This window comes from Papio anubis, chromosome 5 (assembly GCF_008728515.1).
Source record: "Papio anubis isolate 15944 chromosome 5, Panubis1.0, whole genome shotgun sequence".
Classification (NCBI taxonomy): domain Eukaryota; kingdom Metazoa; phylum Chordata; class Mammalia; order Primates; family Cercopithecidae; genus Papio; species Papio anubis.
The window spans coordinates 61,007,904-61,017,577 of record NC_044980.1 but is presented as its reverse complement, the minus strand read 5'-3'; the positions used below and the strand labels follow the sequence as shown (position 1 = coordinate 61,017,577).

Here is a 9,674-nt window from a genome sequence, read left to right as displayed (position 1 = left end):
ATAGTAGCTGCTCAGCGGTGATGATCACTGTTATTAGGTGGCTCCTATGGATCCCCACTAGACTTGGAGTCAGGGCTGTCTCCTTTTTCATTTTGAGGTCCCCTTAGCCCCTAGTTCTGGCCTGGAGATGTAGGTACTGGGCACTTTGTGAAGGACAAATGAAAGGACACATCACTTTATACAATGCCTGACGAACTTCTAAAGAAGTAAAACAGATTTTTTTTTTAACCAAGTTTTAGAAGCATTCAAACGCATGAAGCTTAAGGACATTGTGGCTATGGAATTATGCTGATAACAATATTGGGAGAATATGAAGCCAATGTACTTTCATCCTTGTTTTACCCAGTCTTCAGATCTTGGGAGGTACTGCAGATCACCTCATGCATTTCCCTTCCAGCCCACCTTGCTGCACGCACTGCAGGCTGGCAAGCAAGACTGTTTCCCTGACCCCCTGAGAACTCAGCTGAGCAGACATGCCGCAGAAGATCCGCAAAGCCTCAGTGAGGCAGCTTTTCTGCTGGCAGAGTACAGTGATCTTTTCTACTGGCTTGGCTGCTGGCTGAGGCTAGGTAGTCCTGCAGCTGAGGCAGAGGTTTACCGAGGCCCCAGTAGCACTTGCCACACCCTTGGTGGGCTAATTCTGCAGTGTTGTTCTGCAAGGTACTAGAACCTCCTCCCCTAGGCTGTCCAACAAAATGTATTAAATCTATGTATGTTAAAACTAACTGGAGCAATTGCTGCCGTATGGGACTGACCCCAGACTGACACTGCTCCTGTATTGGAAGCCTTGCCGACCAATTCAGATCATCAGGTTTTCTCACAGCGTAGAAGAGACTCAAGATATGACCCCAGACCGACCTATTAAATAAGAAGAAAGACTTGTTCTTTCCAACCAAATGGAATGTGGGAAGAAAGACAGACATTTACACAGCCTTCAGCAGAAGCAGGCAGTGAGGCGTGTGCTTTCTCATCTGCCTTCTCTAGAGCAGCATCCAGAGAAGTGGACAGATTGCAGCCCAGATCCAGCAGGCAGCCTTGGACCCTGGCTGCCCATCAGGAGCTCACTGTGGGAAGAGCTGTGCCAGGGCGCCCCTACACCCACACAGGGTGATCACAGAGCTAGCTGCCCTATGGACTTGAGGTTTTCAGAAATGTCCACATACCTGTGCAAGAAGGTGAGATGCACTGAACAAATTGGAAAACAATATTGAAAAGGAAAAACTCATTTTTCTTTACCCACTCTTTTTTTTTTTTTTTTTTTTTTTTTTCCTTTTTGAGGCAAGAGTCTCGCTCTGTCACCCAGGCTGGAGTGGTGCAGTGGTGCAATCTCAGCTCACTGCAACCTCTGCCTCCTGAGTTCAAGCGATTCTCCTGCCTCAGCCTCCCGAGTAGCTGGGGTTACAGGTGCCCAGCACCATGCCCGGGTAATTTTTTGTATTTTTAGTAGAGACGGTGTTTCACCATGTTGGCCAAGTTGGTCTCGAACTCCTGACCTCAGGTGATGCACCCACCTCGGCCTCCCAAACTGTTCACTCAGTCTTACAACACTTTGCTTCTGACACCAAATGTGTGGGGAGCTTTCTCACACCAACCAATTCTCCAATTTGCCACAAGCTAACAGGTGTACACAATTCAATCACTACACTACCTGGAGTCAGCACCGGCGTCACAGGTTAGGGCCTCAGTCTCACAAGACTGCCCCCCATTTCAGACAGCAATCACGAGTAATGTGTCCTAGGTTACCCGCACTTCTATCCAATGTGGCTACTAATTGGGGGTTCCCACAACCCCCTTTTCAGGTTCAATAATTTGCTATAACAGCTCACAGAACTAAGGGAAATACATTTACCAGTTTATTATATAGGATGTGGTACAGGATACAGATGAAGAAGTATGTAGGACAAGATCTGGAAGGGTCCCCAGCACAGGAGCTTCTGTCCCTGTGGACTTGGGGTGCATCACCTCTCCAGCATATGGATGTGTTCACCAAACTGGAAACTTTCTGAACCTCATACTTTAGAGATTTTGATTGAAGCTTCATCATGTAGGCATGATAGAGTATTAACTCAATCTGCAACTCTTCTCACCTCCCAGAGGATGGAGGGGAGGGCTGAAAGTTCAGGCCTCTAATCAGGGCTGGGTCTTCCTGGTGACCATAACCATCCAGGAACCCACTAAGGGTTATTTCGTTAGAACAGAAGAACCTCCAATCACCCAGGAAATGCCCAGGGATTAGGAGCGCTGTGTCAGGAACTGGGGTCAAATGTTAGAACACAAATGCTCCTTGCATCTCGATCACTGAGGAGATTATAAGAGCTTTATTATTTCTGTGTCTGGAGTATTTCACAAATGTTAAGGCAACATAATGTTTTGTTTTGTTTTGTTTTGTTTTTTGTTTGTTTTTTGAGACAGAGTTTTACTGTTGTTGCCCAGGCTGGAATGCAGTGTTACAGTCTCGGCTCACTGCAACCTCTGCCTCCCAGATTCAAGTGCTTCTCCTGTCTCAGCCTCCCGAGTAGCTGGGATTACAGGTGCCCACCACTATGCCTGGCTAATTTTTGTATTTTTGGTAGAGACAGCTACTACTTGGCCAGGCTGGTCTCGAACTCCTGGCATCAGATGATCCACCTGCCTCGGCCTCCCAAAGTGCTGGGATTACAGGCATGAGCCACCACACCTGGCTGGCAATGTAATTTTTATATTTAAAAAATGGACTTTTGGCTGGGTGTGATGACTCATGCCTGTAATCCCAGCACTTTGGGAGGCTGAGGCAGGAGGATTGTTTGAGCTTAGGAGTTCAAGATCACCTTGGACAACACAGTGAGACCTTGTCTCTACAAAAAAAAAAAAAAAAAAATTAGCTGGGCGTGATGGTGCACCCTTGTAGTCCCAGCTACTCTCGGGAGGCTGAGGTGAGAGGATTGCTTGAGCCCAGGAGGTCGAGGCTGCAGTGAGCTATGATCGCACCACTGCACTCTAGCCTAGGTGATAGAGCGAGACATTGTCTCAACAAAAAAAGGGGAGGGAGCTTTAGATAGTGTGTTTGTAAATAAACCTTTAACTGTTCGAAGAAAAAGATCTGTTTTACGTGTCAAGATGTGAATAGTGGTTACTTTCCACAGGAAACGGGTAGAGACATGAGGAGGGGGAGTCTCTATTTCTTCAATTATAATGTTCAGTACTACGTGAATTTTAAAAGGAGAGCATGGACTTCCTTTGTGATTTGTTGTTGTTGTTGTTTGCCTCTCTTTCTTCAGAATTGTTAGCAAATGAAAATAGCTGATGTCAAGAGTTGTTACACGGTGATCTGGTCCAGGAACTTTACCTTCAAACATAAAGACATTAATATTCTAAGTTTCCCTCTGTCATTTCTGAGAAAAAGCGCATTGGTGATACCAGAATGGTCGAGCAGTCCTGTATCCAGACCAGGCGTTCTCACACTTGAGCAAATACTGGAATTGCCTGGAGAGCTTGCTGAAACACAGATCCCGCAGACCCTCACCCTTGAGTTGCAGTTTCAGCACATCTGGGGTCAGGTCACAAAATCTGCATTTCTTCCAAGTTCCCAGGGGGTGTGGCTGCTGCCGATGGGTGGTCCTCACTCTGAGACCTGCTCTCGACCCTCCTTTCTCAACCTGTAGTCCCAGAACCAGCAGCATCAGCATGGCCTAGGAGCTTGTTAGAAATGCAGCATCTTGGACTTTACCCCTGAAACGGAACCTGCACCAACAAGCTCCCCGGTGGCTCCCATGCACGCGACAGTCGGAGAACACTGCCCTAGATGTCCAGAGCCTTTAGTCCGGCACTTTGAGATGCTTCCCCCAAGCACTAAGCCTTCCACGAGCTCCTGCTCAAGTCCTGGGCCTGTGGTGCTGAGACAGGAGAGTGGTGTCTTGGTTCTCAGGCCTTGGGTGTTAGGAGGTAGGAGGAAGGAGATCCTGATGATGAGAGAGAGACCTCCATGGCCACAGACTGCGGGTGACATGTAGCAGAAACACTTTCTCTTCTTAGGTGCAATCCCACAGCGTGTGAGGGCTCAACAGCACTGCTGAGCCACATTCTCCCGAGCACACAGAGTGGCAGATGGCTGGACCCTATTCTGGATGCAGACCCCACAGCACCAGGCTGGAGAGTCCCCCTGGCTTAAGTTCTCCCCCTCTGTCAGGTCCTCTCAGAAATGTGCAGTCTGCAAAGCTATTTCTCAAGCAAAATAAAAGCCAGCCAAAGGACGAGGTGAGTGATCACGAGGTCAGGAGATGGAGACCATCCCGGCTAACACGGTGAAACCCCATCTCTACTAAAAAAATACAAAAAAAATTAGCCAGGCATGGTGGCAGATGCCTGTAGTCCCAGCTACTCAGGAGGTTGAGGCAGGAGAATAGTGTGAACCCAGGAGGCGGAGCTTGCAGTGAGCCGAGATCCTGCCACTGTACTCCAGCCTGGGCGACAGAGAGAGACTCCATCTCAAAAAAAAAGGGTCCTCCTTCTGACATTTTAGAGACAAAACAAGCATGATTTCCACCAATTAATTTTATCTCAGTGCCCACATGATGAGATCCATTCTGCAGGCCACATGGCAAACCTAGTTACATTGCCTGGTGGTGGCCAAGGGGGCGATGTCTGGATCGTCAACGCCCTTTGATTGCGCCAACCAGCCTCCACACTTGGCTTCCATGGTCCAGTGAGACTCAAGAAGAACAACTATTTTCCTCCCACTCACTGCCTAGACTTGTCTCTAAGCCCTTTTACTGCTACAGAGATGACCTAGCACATAGGAGCTCGTAAAACTCTGCAGGGTACAACATCAAAATGTTAGCTTTTCCTCTAAAAGACAAAGCAAGAGTGGAAAATGGAAATTACAAACAATAAGGCTTTCCACTAAATAGGTAGGCTGTTTTTCTCTATTAAGCAGTGAAGATGTGCTTCTTCATAACTCCTTTGAATGGATCAATGCCGTCCCGCAGAGTAATGGAGTGGTGTTGACTGGTCTCCAAAACAGTGTTCAGAATTGGATGGCTTGCTGAATGTTTGAACAAAAATCAACTTTAAAATAGAGCAAAATGCAATAAAATAATTCCCAAGTGAGTAAGCAGGTGTAAATCTTCCATAAATTTCTCTGATGGCAGAAAAAAATAAATAAATAATAACAACTTTTACCCACACTCCCACCTGTGGAGTATTTACCTGGTATTTACATGCCAGGAGCCATGCTAAACAATGTACAGGATCCCTAAGCCATTTTCTCAACAACACTCTGGTGGGTACTGTTCCTGTTCTCTTTTTTTATGCAGATGGGAAAACTGAAGCTCAGACATGTTAATTAACTTGCACAAGGCCATACAGCTAGAAACATGGGCAGGCCGGTTTAAGCCTGTAGGCTTAATCATTAGTCTATATTGCCTTCCAATCTTGCGGCCTAATGGGATATCTCCCTTAAGGAAGAAACAGAAAACCCAGTGAGGGGAGGAAGATCCAACTGCCTCTGAAAATATTGGTGGGGGGCACGTTGCTTTTGTGCAAAGGTAACAATCGCCACATAGACCCGTGGGTGTGGCGTGTTTCAGGATATGTGAAGGAGGCCCAGATGGCTCATGTATTGCTTTGTTAAATGGGGAAGCAGTCACTCCCATCATTGGAAGGAAAAACAAAGGTATGCCTCAGCTCCAGACCAGCTCATCACGGCTGCCAGCTGCAGACACTTCATTTGGTCATGACCCGAGTGCTAGTGCTGACTGCTATGACGTGTGAAAGGGCCCCAGGTCATCAGCCCAGAATGCCAGCACAAGGAGACTTTCTGCTTCTCCATCCTGCTGTCTATGAGACTCATTCTTCATTGCCAGAATGACAGATTGCCTTGTGTCACACTGGGGGAAAACACGCACGCGTGCACACACACACACACACACACACACGCACAAACACGTGATGCTTCAAAGAAGCTCAGCTTCACATGAATAGCATGAGGTGATGTAAATTAAAGAACTCGGGTTACATATGTAATTTCAAATGGGAAAAGGGAGTTGGTTTTTATTATTAAACCAAAAGATGATTTAAAATATGTAAGAGAGTTGGCAACTTCACCATAGAATCATTTTTTGCATATGCTAACCCTCAGAACTGTAAGTTAGAGATCATTCACTGGAAAAAAAATCAATGCCATTCATGTATAAAATGCAGAAAACACCCAAGCCCATAGAAGTTCAAGAGAAATAGAAGGACAGTGGAAGGGCAAGTGAAAATACGGTTGTAAAGAAAAGTCAGCTCAGTGTTTAAAACTGGCCTCAAAGCAGATAGAATATAGCATAATAACTGCAAATCGACTTAAATATCATAAGACAAAAAACAGCTAAGGAAACTGGAACTATGAACTGATTTATGAATGGTCATAATAATAAAAATAATAATTTATTGAAGATCTACTATGTGCCAGACAAGATAGATATTATTTCCATTTTACAGGTGGGGAAACAAATGTAAAGAGATTGAATAACTTACATCACGTGCCACAGATGATAAATGGTAGAGCCTGAATTCAAACCAGGGGACAGTTGAATCCAAAACCCATAATTGTTTTAGACTATGTGGGAAATGGCTACATTTTTTAAGACTACAAATTGGGAAATGGCACCCAATTTGAGGGACGTCCAGAAGGACCTGGAGCAAACACTCTCAGTGACCTGTCTAACATCTGTTCTCCCTTTCCTCCTTCCTGTCCAAACCTCAATTCTGTTAGATATTTAGTCATCTAATTTTCATTCCCAAAGGGAATCCTGATTGACCTAAGATGAGTTTTAATTAGTATTCTCTAATTATTGGTCTAAGGGTGAGTCCATGACCTTAGATGACCCAGTTATACTGAAGGGAGGAGCATACATTCTAGGACCGGGAGAAACACTTCACCCTTCCCTGGATAGGACAAGGAGGCCTGTTGCCCTTTGACCACTGGCAGCCACAGTGTGATGGTGAAAAGAACCTCCTAAAGACAAAGGCAACCGCACAAGGATGGCATTGTGATAGAAAAAAAACAAAACAAACATGTTTGTGGAAAAAACTGTTGAGCTGCTGACTTAACCAATTTTGGAAGCTGTCATACTTCTGAATTTCTTATGTAAAATAAAGAATGTCATTATATTTAACTAATTTGAGGCAGAGTTCCTGTCACTGGCATATGAAAGCATCCTAATTAATACTGGCTTCATGCCCATATTATCTTCTTGAATTGCCCATCAATTCCCACGTTGTGCAAGTAGAGATTTATTCCTTTGAATATTTGTGTTTCCTAATAGTTGATGATGGGTAAATAACTATATAACTTTGGAGAGGGAACTATTTTTCTTACCATTGCACCAAAAAAAAAAAAGAGTTGTAAAGAAAAATGTTAACACATTTGACCACATACAAAGCTGAAATGATCCTTTTGTGATTGGTAAGCATGATAACTGGGTTTTCACACTCATGTGAAATGTGCCTCCTTCAAGGCTTGTTACCATGTAGGCATATTACCCAACTGATGTGAAAAAAAAAAAAAACCTTAAAATTTTTGCATATAAAAATTTGATAAAATGTAAAAGGAAATAAAAAACTACAGAACATTTTTTCCATATATAATACAAAAAGTTAATATTCTTTTTACCTAAAAAGCTCTACAAATAGATGAATTCTCCAAAAGGAAAATGTATAAAGGATGTGAACAAGCAAAGGACACTAAACAGATTTTTTAATGTTCTATCTTACTAGTAACCAAAGGAATACAGATTAAAATATGATACCACGTTCATTTACCAAATTTGCATGTTTCTTCTTCAATAAGAATGTGCTGGCTACTGGCTGGGTGCCTCAGCACTCTTCAGGCTCCATCAGGCTAGCCTCTGCCTGTTACCTTGGCAGCAGAAGGAAGTACACAAGGCCTCTTCAGGCGCGACCTTAGAACTGGCACACTGTCACTTCCAATGCATCTTATCAGCCAAAACAAGTCAAAGATCAGCAAAGATTGGTGGGAACTAACACTGCCTCTTTATGGGAAGATTTTCAAATTATATTGCAAAGGTTGTGGTTACAGGGAAAGGTGGAGAATTAGGGCCAATTTTCAATCAATTGCAAGTATGTACTAATTATTTCAATAACATTTTTATCAGAGCTTTATGTATATCTGGCTATATATCATCTAGATATAGCTATATACACATATATATGTGATGTACACAGATATACAGACAGATAGGCCATCTGTTGAAATCTATTCCAAATTAAATGAGCACTACCCAAAAGAGAATAAACAAAAGGCAAATAAGTCTATGAAAAGATGCTCAACAGCACTAGTTGCCATGAAAATATGAATTACAACCAAATGAGACACTACTACCTTCCCACCAGAATGGCTAAAACTAAAAAAAAAAAAAAAAAAAAAAGACAATGCCACATATTGGCAATGAGGTATGTAGTTACTAGGACTCATACACTGCTGGTGGGAACCTAACTTGGTAGAACCACTCTGGAACTTGTCCATCTCTACCCAATTGAATATATGTTCACTCTTTGACCTAGCAATCCTGCTCCTACATGTATCAGAAGACACGTTTAAGAATATTCACAGGAGTATTCATTATAGCCCAAATCCTTATTTTATTTTATTTTATTTTATTTTTTTTTTTTGAGACAGAGTCTCGCTCTGTCACCCAGGCTGGAGTGCAGTGGCGTGATCTCGGCTCACTGCAACCTTCGCCTCCCAGGTTCAAGCGATTCTCCTGCCTTAGCAGGGATTACAGGCATCTGCCTCCACGTTCAAATGATTTTTGTATTTTTAGTAGAGACGGGGTTTTGCCACGTTGGCCTGTCTGGTCTTGAACTTCTGGCCTCAAGTGAACTGCCCACCTCATCCTCCCAAATTGCTGGGATTACAGGTGTGAGCCACTGTGGCCCAAATCAATTTAAATGTTCATCAACAATAGAATGGATAAATATAGATGTTCCTCGACTTTCAATGTTACGTCCCAATTAAACCATCATAAGTTGAAAATATTGTAGTAAAAAATGCGTTTAATACACCTAACCTTACTGAACACTGTACCTTAGCCTAGCCCCTACCTAACACAAAACCTATTTTATAATAATGTTGAATAACTTATGTAATTTATTGAATACTGTACTGAAAGCAAAAAACAGAATAGTTGTATAGGTACTCAAAGTATGGTTTCTACTGAACGCACATTGCTTTCATGCTGTCATAAAGTGGAAAAACGATAAGCCAAACCATCTGAGGTCGGGGACTGTCTGTAAATTATGAAGTTTTCCCACAAAATGGAATATTATACAGCAATAAAAAGAGCAAATACAGCTGCTAGCAACAACCTTGATAACTCTAACAGACGTAAGTTTGACTGAAACAAACAAACAAAATGATCCAAAAAAGTACAGTTGAGCTTGAAAAACACGGGCTTGAACTGCACAGGTCCCTTAGACTCAGACTCTCTTTAGCCTCTGCCACCCATCAGACAGCAAGGCCAACCCCTCCTCTTCCTCCTCCTTCTCAATCTGCTCAATGTGAAGATAAGGATGAAGACTTTTATGATGATACTCTTCCTCCTAATGAATAGTAACTATATTTTCTCTTCTTTACGATTTCTTAATCACAATTTCTTTTCTCTAGATTTTTTTTGTAAGAATACAGTATATAA

General features: G+C 43.1%; 1 non-coding gene across 1 annotated transcript; it reads left to right on the top strand.

Annotated features, from left to right (window-relative positions):
* The first annotated feature begins 7,411 nt into the window (after positions 1 to 7,411).
* Positions 7,412 to 7,513, top strand: LOC116275166. The gene has a single exon (XR_004184123.1). It is a non-coding gene; the product is annotated as a small nucleolar RNA U13 (small nucleolar RNA).
* The last annotated feature ends 2,161 nt before the right edge of the window (positions 7,514 to 9,674 follow it).